Raw genomic sequence first — 18,463 nt, 5'->3', positions numbered from 1 at the left:
GCAAAAGAATGGACATGATACAATTAAAGCTTCAGGTTGCACAAACAACAACCTTTTCTCCTCCTGTGGTCACAAATTCTCTAGGAACAGTATAAGTATATTTTGAAGTTGCATACCTAACAGACAGCATTCCTTCTACCCACTTGCTGAGTCTTTTTGAAACAGCAGCAGGCAGCCTCACTAATCCATAGATACTTGGTGTGAGTTGTGTATTAAAGGAATTGCAGGAATGATCTGCTGATGGCTCTTCCACGCTGGGTGCCTCTGTAGAGTGTCAGTGTTCAGTGCAGCATTAGCCTGGCAGGGCTGCAGGTGTGGTGTGCACGACAGGTAACAGGCTGTGTTCAGGATGTATAATCACAGTGTCACTGAAATTAGTCTAGCAGGAAAAAAGATCCTCCAGAAAGGGCTGAATTCTGTCATGTATATCTAGATACTCTTGGGTGTTGTGAGCCTGAACTCAGACCTGAGTTTTTTGCAGAGGGCAGCTATTCCCAAAAAAGGATGAGTCCAGTGTGGAGGAAGATAAATTCCTAACAATTATCTTGGGAACAATCATTAATCTCACCTCTGTCATTTAAATGAAAAAAATATCAAGAAACCTTGTTGATGTCACTCCCCAGATTTACAGCTCTACCTGTCTTCCCTTCTTTTCCCTGTGGCAGAACAGGCAGCACCTGTGTGAATGCAGCCCCGTGTTTGACCAGAGTCTTGCAGTCTCATGCTGAGAACCACAGGACACCCAAGTGTTCATTTAACTGAGTTACATCACAGTCACTGGCTAATCACTTCCACATGCTGCTTGATTGTCCCCCTTTATATCCAGCTCTGCCTTTTTCTTGCACAGCTCTTTTTGAACCACTTGCCTAAGAGAAAATAACTACATCTGGAGTGTGGTTAAATGACCCAGAAGCTGCTGTTTTGCAGACTGACAGTGTTTGATGCAAATAGATGGCTTCTTGCTGTGAAAATCTCCTTGGCTGACAATCCATCGGGTACTTTCAACGATAGTTGTCTGAATTAAAACACAGGCTCCTCTTTGTATATTCACACTATCATTCTTACAGAACTGCTGGTATTAAATTCTTCCCGTGCAGTTTCAGTTCAGGCCTCTCTACTCCCCATTTGTGCACCAGCTGCTGGTGCACATCTCTCCCTCTCTTTGCCTTCAGCTTTTGCCATCTGCCACCATTAAGTTGCCCAGGTGTCAGAAATTTTGCTCTTCTCTGGCAAACATTACTCTGCCTCCTTCTTCACTAATTCAACCTTCATTTGTATGGAGGCTGATAGATCAGGATCAAACATCTGCTGCATTTCAAACTTCACAGGGGCACATGGGGAGCAGAGCACATATAGTTGCTGGCAAGAATAAAGGCTGGTTAACCCTTCCTGCCCTAACTTTCCCCTCCACTTTGAGAGCTTACAGTTTTCCTGCACTTCTAGATGTGCCAATTATTTGATACTTGCCAGTTGGGATGTTACCTAGAGCAAATATGTCCTAAAGCAGAGCTAATTTTCAGAAACATCAAAGCTTTCACATGCTGCAACAGCATCTAGTCCTGAAGTATTGAGGAGCAGCAGAGTTGGAACATGTCTGAGAGAGTTATCAGCAAAGACACCAGAATAAACCTTTTTTCCTCTTTAGACTGCTTCTGCTGGTGCAAACAGGGGCCACACCACTGACTTTGTTATGCTTTCCACAGGGGTACAGGTCAGGCATCCTTTGTGATTGCCTGCAGGGGAAATCCAGGCTCACTGATCATCTTTCACAACAATGGGTGGTGTAACCTATCGAATTCTTTTGGTAGAGATGATGCAATTAAATGATTTCTAGTGTGCCCAATCCTCTTCAGCAAATCACTGAGGATTGACTGTAACAGCAACAACCCAGAATCCAGCAAAACAGGCTGCTTACACAATGCTGCTTGCTGGGCCCAGGGAATGTTTCCTGCTTAAAGGCTGGTAAAATATGTATCTGAGGATGCACACCCAGCTGCTGGGGCCAGTCTCCAGAGTGACTGTTGAGTAATTCCAACAGGATTTCACACTTCAGCAATTTTACTCTGCTCAGCCTGGTTCTCAGTAGCAGTGCTTTCTCAGCCCGATATTGTGTGAGACTCTTGGGCAGAGATGGTTCCTGCTCTGAGCAGTTCTGCTGAGCAGCAATTGCTGCCTGCTGCTTTCCCATTTGTTAAGCAATGGATTAGTGCTCAGACATTTGCAGGCCACGTTGGCCTAAGCCCTGTGTGCAATTCTGGGGATTTACTCCTCTCCTGGAATGCCATGATCAGAGCTTGTTTCTCTCTTGTTCAATAATTTCCTGAAGCACTGCTCCAATCGACACTGCTGTGATTTCCCTGCTTTGTGGCAGATAAAGCATTGTGCCATTCACCTTTCACAGAAACACCAAATTGGCCACTTAGATGCTCTCTGATTTAACACACAGTGCCTGGCTGTTTCTCCAACTCTTGATTGCTTTTTCTGTCCACTTTCCTATTCCTGTGTTAATATTACTTCTCCAGCAATTTTAGCAAAATATTGCTAGATAATTCCTTTGCCTTTCTTGCCACCCCCTGCAAATCATCTGCTATGCAGAACTCTCCTTTCTTCAGGATTCAAGTTTCTCCTTTAATCTGTTCTTCCTTTTATTCTTCACTCAGCTGCCTCTGTCTTGCTTTGGTGGAATAGTCACTTGTCTGATGAAGCTCATGCTTCTATTTCTGTGCTCTCCCTTTCGAAAGGTCCTTTGCATCAGTGAGATGCCTCTTTGGGTTTCTTTGATGATTTGGTGCTGTATACTGAGCTCTGCACTCCAGGAGTGGAAGATCAAGTGGGAAAGATCCAGTAGTGGAGGGAGCGTGCAGAGGGGGAGGGAAGGGGATTTTGCCATGCCCCAGTGAGGGAGTTTTCAGTGAAGCAATAACAGAAGCAGACAGGTAAAAGGCCAGGCCAGGAGCAGCACTGTGGAGAGGCTGTTTTGTAGCACTGTGCCTCAGTTTACCCACCTGTAAACTAAGAATAATCCTCTGCCTTTATAAATTCCTTTGTGAGCCTGTGAACTGGGACAGGATGACTGAAATTCAGTGTTGCTAAGTTTATATTGCTGCTGTCTTGCTGATGAACTTCAAATTCAGAAGAGAAAGGGCCTAAAACTGCCTGAGAAGCCTCCACGTTGTACAGGGTGTTTGGTGCTGTGATCACACACAGCACTCATGAAGGCACAATGCCTGATGTCCTCTGGCTCCTCTGTCTGACAACACCACCGACTCTCTTGGGAGATGCTGTGGGAGTGCAGGCTTGTTTGCAGGGTGAAGGAGGGGTTTGGTGGCAGCTTCACAGCAGCCAGGGGGCAGGAGGGACATTGCCTGGGCTGGTTTCAAAGCCCAGCCTGTTTGGAGAAAATGCCTGCTGGTAGGGACAGCAGAAACCTCCCACAAGATGCCACTTTTTAATTTTCCTGATCTATATTCTGCAGCAGGTGCCTAGAGTGGCACATAAATCCACCAGCACAGGATTTATGGTCGTGAACACCAAATATTCACCAAAGCTTAAAATCTCTTCTCAGTTTTCCTGCAGAGTGACCAGAGGGGTTTGATTATACTTACTGAAGCAGAGTTGTTTGGGATTTATACCTCTGAGGACAACATTTGGTCCTAAACATACGTCTCCACATATATATAGGTTTTGTACAAAGTTATTTCTTCCCCATAAAGAAAATCTTACGGTGCCTGTACAAAGGTGCCACCTCTTCCCCATCACCACAGCAGCTGAGGACACAGGATGTGCTTACGAATAAATTAGTTGGGGAAAAATGATATTTGGAAACCAAGCAGAGGCTTTCCAAGAGGAAATAGGCAAAATGATAAATCTTTGCTTTCAAGACAAGCTACAGGGATACTCCTCTGGCATAAACACACATTTTTTCATTGATAAAACTAATTTCTTTTTTCCATCCTCTCTAATGAACTTTTCAGTTCTGCATATGCAAAAATATCAATGCATCATCAAAAGCTGAAGTGGACTCCAGAGGAATTTAGCCAGTCAGTTATCTCTGGTTTTAATTACCTAATGGTATTTGTTTACATCTGCTTGAAATGATTTTATACTCATTATGGATATTGAAGTAATCTTTCATTATTTCTCAACTTCCTTGAGTTTTTAAAGCAACAACAACAACAACAACAACAACAACAAAAGGAACAAATTGTCCACAGATACACCTGTAATCTGACCTTTTCTCTCCTCTGAGAAGTGTTAAGAAGATTATTCAAGTTTTTGTGTCTGTACTTGCTCTATTTTCAGAGTCTTAGAAGTAACCTTGACTCGAAATCTGGCCTCTGAGAGAGGCACAGAAGATGCATTGCAAGCTGTGGAGTTCATCCCTACTGGGATGAGGGGCCATATCCTCACTGCATGAGAATTTCTCCAACAATACCCAAACCCCTCTTGCAGCAGCTCCCAGCTGGAGCCTCATGCCTCAGAAACCAGTGATGTTTTAATGGTGGGAACAGAAGAGACCTGGAAAAGCAGTCCCAGGAAGTCTGCACTTCTAATTAATGTCCCAGCTGCACTATGACCAGGACGTTGCAGGATCAGGCTCTGGGATGCATTTGCTGCATCCCAGAGGATAAAGGCACTCTGATGTGCCTCACACACACACACACAGGCACACCCAGCGTCTCTAACCCTTGGCTCACTCCTCTAATCCCCTCTCCTCCCACCCACAGCCACTGCAGGAAGGATGCTTTTCTTCACTTGATTTCCCTGCCCAGATTTCAAATGCCTCTTGGTGCAGTAAAGGAGTAAAAAACCCCAGTCTCTGGAAAAGCAATATCCTTTGGGGGAGGCATGATGGATCTGGTCGTGCAGGAACAAACATCCCCAGGGTCTCGTTTATCTCATACACCATGTCTATTTACCTGGATTTTTTCCCCTCAGAGTTGCTATTATTTTTGCACAGATGACTAAAACAGCTCCCCCCCGTCTTGCCTCGATGCTCACTGGCTCTTGCTTGCTCTTCTGGTAGTCCCAGCTGGATCTTTAACCCCTGCCAGGCTAGTGGGCTTGAGCATGGCTCACCCCCAGCAGCCAGCTCCAGTGTAATCCCTCAGGAAAGCCAAGGCCACTCCTTGGAGAGCCTGCCTGGCACTCCAGACAGACTGTGCTATTTGCAGAGCAGAGGTGAATAACAGATCCTCAGATGTCTCCCCAAATCTAACTTGGGTGAACCCCCCAAACCAGCAAAGAGCCTCTGTCCTGCCTGTGCTGAGATAGAACCTCTGCTCTGATCAGGTTTAGTGGGATGTGAAGGGTTGGGAGGCCCATGTGAGCAGGGAGGTCTCTGGAGCTGCGGAGACTGTGGCAGGCTCCTGTCAAGTGTGAGAGATGCTCCCTGGTCTGGAGACCTGGCTCCCTCTGTCCTTGCAGGCAGGGAAGGCCCTGGAGTGTGGAGCACCCTGTGATGGGGATTTGTTTTCCCAGGCTTCCCTCCTGAACCTGGCACAGCCTTTCCCAGCAAAGAGAGCACTGGAACTTCCCCTGTGGGGACTGTGGGGTATGAGAGGCTCAGTGCCCTACACCAGTGACAGGCTCCTGCCTTCACAGAGCCTGCAGGATTTGAAATATCTGTGTGAGACTGTTCCAAACAGGAGCCACTGGCCTGGCCGAGCAGGATCCTTGCGGGCAGTAGTGTGGGCGTGTGGACAACATTTGTGCCACACTTGTGCTATCATCACTGCTGCCCTCTTGTCTCTGTTAGAAAACTCAGGGCAGAACCAAAACAGGGGCTGCCTTCATATTTGAGGTCGGAGACACTTCAGTGTTTGTCAAGATAGGATTTCAAGAGAGAAGGAATCCAAATTACACCTATCAAAGGGGTAAAGAAGTGGTGACATGATTAATCTCTCAGCTCCACCTGTGTAAACACAGAGCAGCTCCAGGGCAGTGGATGGAGAGGCTCCCACCCGTGCCAGTGTCAGGCAGAATTTGGCACGGCTGAATGCAGGATAGCATGAAGGAGCATTGACGTGCAGCCAAGCAGGAGCCCATTGGTACTGGATTGATTGCAAGTGATGTCTGTCCCACACACCCCAGTGAGGAATACACGTCTGGGTGCAAAAGCAGATGTGCTTTTTCTGTCCTCTCTTGCAGGGAAAACAACTGTGTGTGTTAATTGCTTTGGCCAGCTCAATCATTTCAGGGTTCTTTTCCAGGGACTGCTCTATTGTGTCAAGAGCAGTGCAGCCACTGAACAAAAAGACATTGTGTGCCTGATGTTATTTATGTGCTTCATTTCAGTAACTTTCAATACTTTAGTTATTAGAATATTCCTTGGAAGATCTGACATGAAAAAATTGTCTGCCATTAATTTTTAGTATAGCTATTTCTAATGACATAGAGGATCAAGATTCTACGTTAATGTACTTGGTATGATACATATGTTATATTCTCTACTGTATAAGTAGTACTGTCTGTTCTAACTCCTATTCCCAGATATACAAATGCATTTTGTTTTGAAAAACTTCAATCCTGATATTGGATTTTTTCCCAGAGATCTTTTATCCATTAAATAATAACAGTCAATAATATTTGAGTATGATGGGAAAACCATCTAAATGTATGAGCCCTGTTACTGTCAAGCAATATATCTTTACAAAGGAAGTTTTAAATTTTCCTGAAGCTCTTCTGATTTCAGTGCTTTGACAAGAATATAAATGAGAAGGAAATTTCCTCCTTTGCTGGCATCCAATTTCTGAGTTTGATTATTTATAACAAAAGTTTTTCCTTGCACAATCAGATTTGCTAAAATTTCCTTATTAGGTTAATAAAACTGTTTTGTGAAACAGAAAATTAAATGGGGGATTTTTTTTCCATTAAGTTCAAATTTGTCTGAACTTTCAACTGGGCTCTGATATCCTATTAGAGCCTGTCTTTGATAATAATCGTGTTTGAATTTCATTACTTTCCTTTCTAATTCCAGTCAGTGGCTATTTTACTTTTTTTCTAATGGCAGTATGAGGTAAATTACCCATGCAAGGCTGTTTAAGACGGTCCTAGAACAGCTCAAGTGAAATGTCCTCATTCTTCTTAATTTTCATTAACTCGCCATCTTTATTGTGTGTGTGTTGTCCAAACAGTTAGCCAAAATACCTCACTGCAGACCTGCACAGTCTGGCTTGGAGAGCTCTCAGCGGCTGCTGGAGCAGTCCCAGTGGATACTGAAACCGAGGAGGAGGGAATGCAGAGCCCTGGCCGAGGGCTGTGCTGAGGAAAGGAGCAGTAGAGGAGCAAGCAAAGAATGATAGACTCTTCTCAGGCACGAGGACATGAAAAAGGATCATAAAGATGTAATATGACCTGCAAAATCCACGGCATTTCTGGCTCTGAAACCCCTCCAGCTCATTGCCTTTGACCCTCCTCTGCCTCTGTCTTCACATAAACTGCAGGTCTGTGGTGTGGGTTGGTGGTCTCTTTAGGGCTTCCTCACAGAGCAGAGCTACGAAAAGCTGGCACTGCAATGACATCTGGTCATCCTGAGGGGGAGGGACATCATGAAAATCAGGTTTCAGGGAGAAAAATAAAAAAGCTGCCCTGGCTGAGGCAAGAACACGGAGGTCCTCCGCGGGTAGGATGAAGAGAGGAGGGGAAACAGGGAGACAAAATATGTTAGTGTGTTAAAATTTTGCTAATATAAGTTGGTAATATAAATTTACACATAGGAGCCCACCAGGTCCCCAAACCCAGGTCCTTTTTCATGGGTGATCAAAGGATATAGAAAAGCTTAAAAATTAGATCTCCGGGCAGGAGGCTGTGAACATCTAATAGCCCATTACATGCACCATCCAGAAGCCTTTGGATCAAACCCAAACAAAACACATGTAATAGTCACAATTTTATTTTCATTTTTAATCACCAGCTTCTGTGCACTTTCAAATTCTCTGGCCTCTTTTAAAGAAGAGATTTTTCTCACTGCCATAGGAAAAGATTCAGCATTTTGTTTCTTGTGAAAATCCAGGTCTTACGTTATTTTTCTGGTGCTCGGTCTGCTTGACTTCTAAACCCATGAGTCTGTACTTTGACACTGTAAAAGCATGATTTCTAACCTCTTTTGAATTAAATAATGTAAAAAATCCCAAACATTTTTAGAAAGAAGGTAGAAAGGACAGTTATAGAGGTTAGGTGCTGTTCTGCTGTGGCTTTGCTAGAGCCAATTTGTATGGAATCTGGCTCCAGATGGGGCACTGTTCCTGTCACCCTTTTGTCACTGTTCCTGTCACCCCTTTGTGTAGTCCTCACTTAGTATATTTTTTAAAGGAAAAATATGATCTCTGTGACTAAAGGCTGGTTTGTCTGACCTCAAAGTTATACAAAGCTTCAGGAGTTAAAAGGACTTATTTTTGAAGGAAAGAATGCAGCAAAGCTTTACCAAAGCAATGTTGTGTCAGATGCACTTGATGATTTTTTTGATAGGATAATTGATTTTCCTAACAAAGCAGTGCAGTAGATCTAATCTCTCTGGACTTCTACTGTGTATTTGACATGCTGACAAGATTAGTCAAACTGCAGAAAACAGGGATTAGTGGAATTGTGCAGGAAATGTTTGGACAACTACAGAGTATATTTTGGAAAAGTTTGGGATGTAGTGGTGAACCTGGTGTCCCTTTAGGGTTGGTGGGGGAGATTGGTTGCATTTATAATTCTAATTTTCCTGGCACAAAAGGAGATGCTTCAAAATTTTAGGCTGAGGTGAAATTCGGGTGGATAAGCACAATAGTGGAAGTTCAGAAAACTATTCAAAAAATGGGATAGACTTGAAGGCTGCAGCAGGAGAGATGGAAGAGTGAAGAAGGTTGTGATCGTGTGAAGGGCAAGGCTGGGCACTGAGAGAATCCTGACATGCACTATTCCTGTGAAATGGGGCTTAGCCTTTCAAAATGATAAAGAAAAAAGTGAAGTCAGATGTTCTGGCATGCCCCAAGAGACTTTGTGAGTCTATGATGATGCATCAGACATCCAGTGTGAACACCCCTGCTCCAGGGCTTGATGAGACCTTACCTGGAGCACCAGGCAGTCAGTCCTGGTAAGGAAACTCAGAAAAGGTCTACTAAAACAAGAAACAGCTGCAGAGAAGTGCAGCAAATGCAGCCTTTCCTTTCTATGGCTTTGAGAGATTTCTGCTGTCTACAAATGCAGCTGGGAGGAGGGCTAACACTGGAGGGTGGGAAGAGCTATTTCTACTCAAGAACAGCATTGACACAAGAACAAATAAGTAAAAGGCTGGAAATTTTGGGAAGATCAGAAGAATGAGGCATTAAATTAGTCCTCTTGACAAAGAGGTGTAGGTAAATAAAGTAAACTGTAAACCAGGCAAAACCAGGTTTATGATAGCAGCTTCACTGCTGGATGAAGGGGATCTTATGGAATGATGGCCTGTGACTGCAGGCAATTGGGCTCAGTGATGCAGAACCTTCTCCCAGCCCTCTGTTTTTCTGCTCCTGTCAGGAGATCTCTGGTTTTGCAGTGATTCTGTGAAATCCTGTGCCTTGCAAGGCAGTGTCTGAGGAGGGCACAGGGAAGAGACTTTGCACCAGCAGGAGCACAGACAGTATGTACTGAAGGCCAGCTCTGGGAGACCATGCATGAATTTCCCTGGTGTGCACGTTTGTGGGTGTCAGCATCTTTATGGCCTCTGGATGAAGGAAGCAGCTTTCCCTGAGCTGGGCACTCCAGCCAGGCAGGACAGAGCTTGGCAGGCACAGCAGAGCAGCTGCTCTCTTGTTCCCACCCCGCAGGAAAAATGGTCAGAATCCCTTGTAACTGAGGGAGTCATGACCTGTGACTGAAACTTTTATCTAAATCCTGAAAATAGAACTGGTCTGATCCTCAGCTCCCAGGAAACAGCAGCAGGAGGAGGAGCAGGCAGGCATCAGCTCAGCTTGGGCAGTCCTTCTCCCTGTTCCCTGCTCATCCCCTCAGCAGGTGACCCCAGCTCTTGCTGCTTTGCTCAGGAGCAGCACTGAACCCAGCCACGTCCCGGGCAGGGCTGTGGCATCCCCAGGTGCAGCGAGGATTGCTGCAGGCAGGGCTGCTGCTCTGCTGCAGTGCTGCTCACAGCCAGTGCTCACAGGACTCAGGCACAGGCTCCTGCAGCTCCTTTTACCCCAGCCCTGCAGGGCTGTGCTAGCCCGGGTCTGGCCTCCTCTGATCACACCCAGGCACAGGGAGGGATGTGAGGGCCAGGTCAGGGCTGTGCTGGTGCATCACAGGTCGTGAGGTTGCCCTGGTATTTTAGCTAGGCTTGCTCATTTCTGTTGGAAAATGCCATAGCTCCGTGCCATGGTGATGTTTGTCAGCAGAATGACACCATTCTCATGGGGAAATGTTTTCCTTCTACTGGCACAAGGTAGATGTCTCTTTAGCTCATGTAAAGCATGGCTAAGATGTCATGTTGCCCATGAAAGTACCCCTTGGCACATTTTCAGAGGAGTGATGGAAGCAGCAACGTTGCCAGTCAAGGAATTGTTCTTGTCTGAGCAAACATTTCCTCAGTTTCCCCTTTCTGAGGGAAGAGGAGGGGCAGGCACTGATCCCTTCTCTGTGCTGAGCAGCTGTAGGGCCCAAGGGAATGGCTGGAGCTGTGTCAGGGGAGGTTCAGGTTGAGCATGAGGAAAACATTCTTCACCCAGAGGGTGGTCAGGCACTGAACAGGCTCCCCAGCAAAGTGGTCACAGCCCCAAGGCTTCCAGAACTCCAAGAGCATTTGGACAAGGCTCTCAGGCACAGGGTTCTTGGGGTGTCCTGTGCAGAGCCAGGAGTTGGACTCAATGATCCTTGTGGGTCCCCTCCAACTTAAGACATTCTGTGATTTAGTTTTAAAACTCTTCCTGCAACAGACCCTGCCTTCTGAGCATGAAGGTACTTGCAAAGCCCATAAATTTACTATGATATTCAAGTCAGGAAGCAAAAGGGACTCTGTTCCTGCAAATGTCTGGGCATTTTCTTTCATAAAAGCCATAAGGAGTAAGTGCATTGTGACCAGGTAGTATTGTCTGAAATGGAAACAAGTGTGAGTGTCCAGATCCTATAAGCATTTGAGAAGTCCTGGCTCTTCTTCAGGAGAGAAGAGTGAACATTTTCTTCTGGGATGGTTCTTAATGTCACAGCGTTAAAAATGCTGCCCAAAGGTAAAGAGTTTGGACCAAACCTCCCTTCCTCTGGTGCTATGTGACACATAACAGAGTTTCTCCAGCAGAGAAATCTTCCCTGTAGTACTTTGTAGCTGGCACTGATATATCCACAGCTTCTACTTTTTAAAATTTTTTTTCCCAGAGGAACTGAAAAGACTGTGTCAAATAAAAAGCACAAATCTTGTCTTTGACAAAAATAGCAGAGAGAAGAATTAAAAAGACCCAGAGGACAGAAAATTAGTGTTTAAAAGAAGGAAAAAAATAGATACAGGCCCATTTTTCAGCTTGACTGAGTTGGGTTTTGGCTCCCATCTTCGCGTATTCACTGTATGAAAGGCAGCATTTCTTAGAGTCAGAGGTTCACTACTGAGTCTGCTACCACCATAAAGGATGCAGACACTTTGGGGCAGCTCCTCACCCCCAGGAAGGAAGGAAGGAAGGTTGGTTATGGAAGGAAGTGACTTGCCCTCCTGAAACTACCTGAGATTTTCTTCCAATGAGGAAGTTCTCTAGAGAAACACTCTTCAGAAAGTGCCCATTAAGGAAATTGCTGTAAGGCTTGTGAATACCATTTGGAGTTACTCTGATGAAGGATTCGTTGCCCTCTTTTTTCAGTGACATTCTGGTACTTTCCCCCAGCTTTTCTCCCAAGGAGAATGCAGCTGCAGAGACAGACTGGCAACCAACCATGGTCTGTTACTGCTGGACGTGCTGTTGGATTCTTGGGCATTTCCTTGTGTTTCAGTTTGCATCTTTGTAAAGGAAGTATTTTTCCTGATTGTGAAGATTTGTAAAACCTGGTGGTGTCCATGGAATGCTCTGCATTCCCTGACTCCACTGGAGAGGATGGAGTGCTGCTACTCAAACCCAAGGTCGTGCTGACCTTGATTGCTGCACGTGACTAAGCCACCAAGCCACCCTTTTTTTTTTTTCCCTTACTGCTAAAATAGATGCAATGAGAACAGTTCACTCACTCCTGCCATTTCTGCAGATCCCCTTTTACTCTGAGCGCTTTCTTCAAGTCAAATGGTCAAACTGTAAAAGGTTTCTGTGCATCCAGTGGGCGCCCCAGAGTGAGAGAAAGCCAGCAAAGGTATCACCACAGCAGACAGAACTGCCTGAACTCAGCTGTTACAGAAGACTTTTCCCCATCACCTCATCTGAGCACTAAACAGCTGAGAAGTAATTATGCCTAATGTTCCCTGATCTCTTCCCTCTCTGCACATGGCAGGATATTCTGTTTCTGAAACACTTGCCTCATGTCCACGGCATTTGGCCTGTGGCGGGGAGGTTGAGTCCAGCCCCAGAATGTCTAAAACATTTTCTTCTAATAGACGGCTCACCATAAGCTAGAAATGCGTCACACACCAGCCAGTTATTTCCACATCATAAACTCCTAATGCTTCTTTAGGCTGATGGGCTTTTGTATTTGCTAAGACCTGGAAACGTGCCAAATATTCCTCCATGCGTGACGCTTCTTTTATTTCAGTCACTGCTGAGTTAATCGTTGGGTATTTCTGGTGCTTGAAAGCCCCTCCATTTGCTCCTGGCTACAGCTTAAAGCTGCTCCACAGCTCGCAGCACTCTGCCCAGCAGGGACAGAAAACATTTGTGCTGAGATGTGACCTCCCACCTGGCCATGGGGTTTGCATTGCAGGCATTCCCAAGGACTTCAGAGAATTCTTGAAGGGGCTGGGACCTGAGCTGTCCTCACATCCAGGTTTCTGCTCAAGGAACTCCTTAGATATTTTCTTCAAGCTCTGCATGCCACCAATCATATTCCCCCACTTCTCAGTTTTTTTTCCTCTTCCAAGAGCCTTGCCCACTAAAATCCCAGTAGATCTGGAAGTTCAGCTCATCAGTGTTTGCTGGAAGGAGAGCTATTTGGGAGGGCAGTGAGAATAAATGCAGATTTTCAGTGATGGCTTGACTTCTGTGCTCAGATCTCTGGTGATCCCGTTGGGATGCAATTGTCTACTCATCCCAAGAACGAAAAGGCAATTCTGTTCCATTAATCACTCTGCTAGCTGGCTTTTAATGGTCTTATCAACACGCTTTCTTGTCTGCAGACTTCCCATCTTTGAAGTGCTCTGCCTGCTCACCTCTCCCTTTAATTTGTTCCTTTTATGGAAAGACTCTGGTAACTGCAGAATTTCCTCTTTTCCCCACAGACTCCAAGTCTGATATGCTTTCCAGATTCTCCAGCTGCTCAACACTAGTTAAGACTGTGCCAACTCTTCAGATAACTCGTTTATTTCCACCCCCCACCCCCAGAGGTGATGTTTGTACAAAGCTTCAGGCATAAAAATTGCATCGGTCCTGAAGCTTGGCAGACACACCTCAGGACAGCAGCAAATACCTTTGCCAGGTTAAAAACAGTGATAATACTGCTGACATTTTTTTCAGTACTGAGAGTGAAAAACTAATAGTTTGTATGATGGAGGAGTGGATGAGCTCATTTAACTGAAGCAGGTTTGATTTAGCACGAGGATTTTGCAAGGGATTCAGCCTCAATACAGCCTTTTGCAGTGCTTTAAATCCCTCCTCTTTCTTCTTTTGAGGTTGATGTAGTTATGCTTACACAAGGAGGACGAGGACGGTGTATTCTGCAACTTGACACTTTGTTTTCCAAATGCACCCAGGAACCAGGAGTTAATTACACCCACGGACCTAATTGCATATGCACATGCATGCAAATGCACACAGGCGGTGCATGCATGGCTTGTTTTCTCTTTGCCCTTTCTAAAGGCTCTGACCTTGTACCAGCTCTTCTCCTGCAGCTACAGAGCTGCTCCTTCCAGAGCTCTGCTCCCCACTAACAAAAGCTTTAGCTCCTCACCAAGCACCTGTGAGCCAGCTCAGGGATCCTGGCTTCCCTGGCTGACAGCAGACCTCACCACACGCAGGGAATCCTTCAAATGTCAGCTCCCACGGGGGCTCCTTTGAAAGGACTGCAGAAATAGTGATGCTTTTCACCTCTGCCACACTTCTCATCACAGGGGAACAAAACATTTCCTCAGCACTGGGGCCTGACTACAGAGGGGCATGCTGGCATACTCTACCCTAAAAGCACAAAAAAATTCTTGGCTTGAGTGCAAACCTCAACACAAATGCCCACTGTGTTTGTGGCCACTTAGCACTGAGAGTAGAGATCTGGAGGCAGCAGGATGTCATCCATGGAAGGGAGGAAGGAAGAAAGGGCAGTGCAGTCAGAGCATTGAAATCCTGCCTTTACTGCATGCAGGCTACTGCTGGATTAACCAGATTCAGCCCAAAGTATTTTCAAATCACTACAAACTGCCATAAATAATAGTAAACATAAATGTCTACAAGATCACCTCTGCATTACCAGCATACCCCCCTGATCTAGAATCTTGCACAGAGGTGGACAGAATCTCACACTTCAACACAGACAAAATGTCTAAACATTTTGTGATGCCTAGAAAATAGTTTAAACAATGCAGTAAGTTTGTTCTGAGTCATAATGGACAACAATTAATGACAAGGTCATGGTTCCTGCCCAAATCCATAAAAGCACAAAACAAAAGCCTTCCTGGTATAAACACAGAATCATACCATATTTCTTAATTCCACCCCAAAACCCTTCAAATCCCCAGTCCCACTGGAGAGCTTTATATTTATCAAAAATCCAATAGATGAAACAATAAGGCATGGCAGAACCCAGCCTGTCCAAATTAAAGCCTCTGAGAGTCTCTGTAAATCCATCACAGAGCATAAAAACCATTAATTTCGCATGGTTTCACATCCTCCTGACAACTTAGTATCCAAATGCATTATTAGTGGCCATTTCTTTGCAGTTGGTAGCTAAAAGGGAATTGGGAGGGAAAGGGCTTGTGCTTCCCAGCACAGTCCAGGGCACCCCCAGGAGCTGGACGTGGCCACAGGTTGCTGTTTCCTCTTGGTCAAGTTCCTTAACCTTTTTATGCCCCATCTCCCTCTCTGTCCTAGATAACAGCTGCTGATTTACTTCACAAGACTTTTGTGAAGCTCCATTTTTCAGTGCGTGTGATGTATTATTTATTGTCAAAGACATAAACAATCACATCCTGAGGTTGCTGAGCACATCACCTGCATTTTGATTTCTGCCAAACCTGTCTTCCACTCAGACAAACCCTTTCTCCTACACTAGCATAGCAGTATTTTGTTACGTTATAATGTAATTTAAACAAGTCAATATGCATGTTTGGGGCCATGAAGTCAGTTCTCAATTACTGACTTTCCGGATCAGGGGACGCTCAAGGGAAAGCCACTGGACTTGTGATGCACTGGTGACAAAAATTTACTGTTTGTTTTGAGGACTCTTTGCAAGATGTTTAAAATTGGTGGTCCTGTCAGCATCTTCAGCAAGGTGTTACTCATGTCTGAAGGACAGATTTTAGGGTGAGGAAATGCCCTGCACAGAGGCTGAAAGAGCAGCAGAATGAACATATGTGGGGAAAAGCTGAACAGAACCCAGATAAAGCACTCCTATCTCTGTTAAAGCTACATGGGGTAAATGTATTTGAGAAAAGGCACATAAAAGGAAGTTCATTTTCTATAAATCTTGGTGAAAATATTGACTTGGTTTTCATATTTTTTCTTCTGGGGATTCTGGTCTATCAGGCTTCCTTGTTCCTGTAGCAAAATGTGATGACAAACTAGGCAGTGGCTAGATTTAACATCCTGACTGACCTTATCTAACTGACCTTGCACCAAAACAGCACAGTGTGCTGCCAAATTTTCCAATTCTCTTCAGTATCTGAAGTCTCAGGAGGTCCATTTCCTTAATAATTCTGCATCTGCTGACCTTATCTCCCTGCCCAAAAGCAAAAGTCCCAGTCAGGCAGTGGGGGCCTGCTCAGGAATTTCAGCCTGCTCAGAAATGGTTGAGCTCTGGGTGCAAAGCTTCTGTATTTCTCTGGAAAAACAGAAGAACTCAGCTTGTGGGTGGTGGGGCTGTTGTAAATCACAGCAAACAACAAAGTCTGTGTCACTAAAGTACCTTTAGCTTCCAAATGCAACCAAGAGCAAGTGTTCAACTAAAATCCTGCCAAACTCTGGAAGACTGAACATCGTTTGGGTGATACAAAGTGTTGTAATTTTAAAGATGCATGGCTTCAGTTTGGGGAGAACTCTTCCCAACACTTAAAAATAAAACAGAGAAAGTTAGAAACGTATCTTGTGACTCCCCAGAACTTTTATATTGTTTCACTAGTTATGCAAGCCAAAAATGGGTTTAACACAAAATAGCATTGACTTTTCAATCATTAATGGCACAATCAACTAAAATACATAATCTGTTGCAGTGTTTGTAAACACGTGCAATTAAAGTGGAATAAGATTCAATTATAATGGATTATGTGTGCATAATAATGCAGATCATGCAATTCTTATTAGTTGGGCTGTACCCTGAGCTTGGTTCAGGAGGAAATTATATTGAAATGCTCTCTAATGAAGAGGAAATTTTAATGGGAAGACAAGGTTGAAAAAATATTACTCAAAGCAAGAGGAATGAAAGCATCCGGAGGCAGAATACAAATGACAGTAATACAAAGTCATTTGACTCCATCTCCGGCTTTATGCGAAGATTAGGAATTCACACTTGACAGCTGCTGGGAACCAGGCAGGCACAGTTCACCCCACTGGTTCCCACTGTTCCCAGAGCACGTCTGTGCTCCCTCTCCAGATAAGCTCCCTACAAGCTTTGCTCATTTTGGGAGTTTCACCTGGTGCAAGAGACAGAAGAATTCAGCTCTGTGTTTTAAAAGGGTGTCTCCTTTTAGACTGCTACTTTTTGGTGGGGGCAAACAATACTCCCAAAGATGGCTTCATTTAATTAATTTCCACTTTTTTCCTCTGATCTATCAGCTTATATCCAAGGTTGATATGCAGCCATCCATCCTTTCTCTTTGCTCAATCATTCATGGAAGGTGGCTTACTTCACATGAGTTGGTTTAATTAACTATCATTAGGAGTGGGGGAGAGCCAAACTACACTTTCTAATGTGCATAAAATTACTCCTGAAGAGAGTGTAGGTGATACAGAGCACATAAGAGCTGATCTCAGCTAAAACACGCAGCCCTTGTCTCACTCTGGAAACAGATAGCTCACGTGCTGCTTTACAAAGCCAGTTACAGAGGGCTCACGTGTATAACAATGCAAACTGTGCTGCACTGATTAGTACAAGGCTTTGGCTTGACTTAATCAATATTTGAGAGGTGAAAGCAATACCATGTATGTAGGAAAACAAAACAGATGAGAAAGCCAAGCTGCTGTGCTGCATCAGCCACTCAGTCCTGGGGAGGCTGAAATCCTGCAGAAGGCTCTGTGTTGGCATGGACAAGGCACAAAGGATATCTGCTGCTGGCACAGAGCATAAAGGTGCACTGCTGTAGGGTGATGACAAGTGGCTGTAAGTGTGGGAGATTAACTGGAAATTTTACACAGAGAAGAAAACCTCTAGGTGTGTCTGGTCCCATGGTACCACCAAGCATTAAATCTCTCAGATAATCAAGGGGAAAATTACCCAGAGACCAGAATCCAAATTCTCCATCCTGAACAAACGCTCACTGGAGGAAGTTTGAAATACATGAAGGAAATGATACTGTCACCTCAGCTCACAGTGCACAGTGGTTTCATACATATTCATACATTCATTGCTCTCGTGTCACCCCCAGAGGGGGATTTGTGCCCATCCCAGGGAGAGCAGGGGGCAGCACACTGATCTCCTGCTCTCTGGGGGACAGGGTGATCACCCTGCACTGCACATCTTCATCTTCTGGCTTTTTCTTCACTTTAACTTCTAGTGCTGCAGCACATGAGAGTTTCCTTGTCAGGAATTCTTTCTGGATTTTTAATCTGTTTCCCTTTCTCATTTCTAATTATCATACTTCCTTTTACCCCCCACCACTTAATTTTCCCTGTCTTTGGCATTTGTACCTTTCAGCACTGGATTGTAACATCTCTCTGTAGCCATTTTTCTCTGAGTGTATTACAGATTCAGTTCTTCCAGTACTGATTTAGTTCCTTTAATCTTCCTTTATAAATGAATCTCTCTATCCCCTTGATAATTTTTGTTACTCTTCTCTGAACTTACCACAATTTTTCAATATCTCCTTGCTAATGAGCTTCCCAGAACTGAACAGAATGTTCCAGGTGTAGAAAGAGCAGAAGAGCACAAAGGTGATCTGAACCTGTCCTGCCCCAAACTGCACGGCCCTTTTGCTGCCATAGCTCATTTCTAGCTTGGTTCTAACTTGTGTCCACAAGTTTGAAGA

General features: G+C 44.7%; 1 protein-coding gene across 3 annotated transcripts in view; it reads right to left on the bottom strand.

The window, feature by feature from the left end:
- The window catches only part of LOC121353851 (calcium-activated potassium channel subunit beta-2), a 141,305-nt gene that overhangs the window by 98,883 nt on the left and 23,959 nt on the right, over positions 1 to 18,463 (bottom strand). The gene's annotated exons all lie outside the window — the stretch shown is intronic.

The sequence above is a fragment of the Pyrgilauda ruficollis genome, unplaced genomic scaffold, assembly GCF_017590135.1.
Source record: "Pyrgilauda ruficollis isolate IOZ18807 unplaced genomic scaffold, ASM1759013v1 scaffold21, whole genome shotgun sequence".
Taxonomy (NCBI): domain Eukaryota; kingdom Metazoa; phylum Chordata; class Aves; order Passeriformes; family Passeridae; genus Pyrgilauda; species Pyrgilauda ruficollis.
This window is presented reverse-complemented; position numbering and strand designations above follow the sequence as displayed.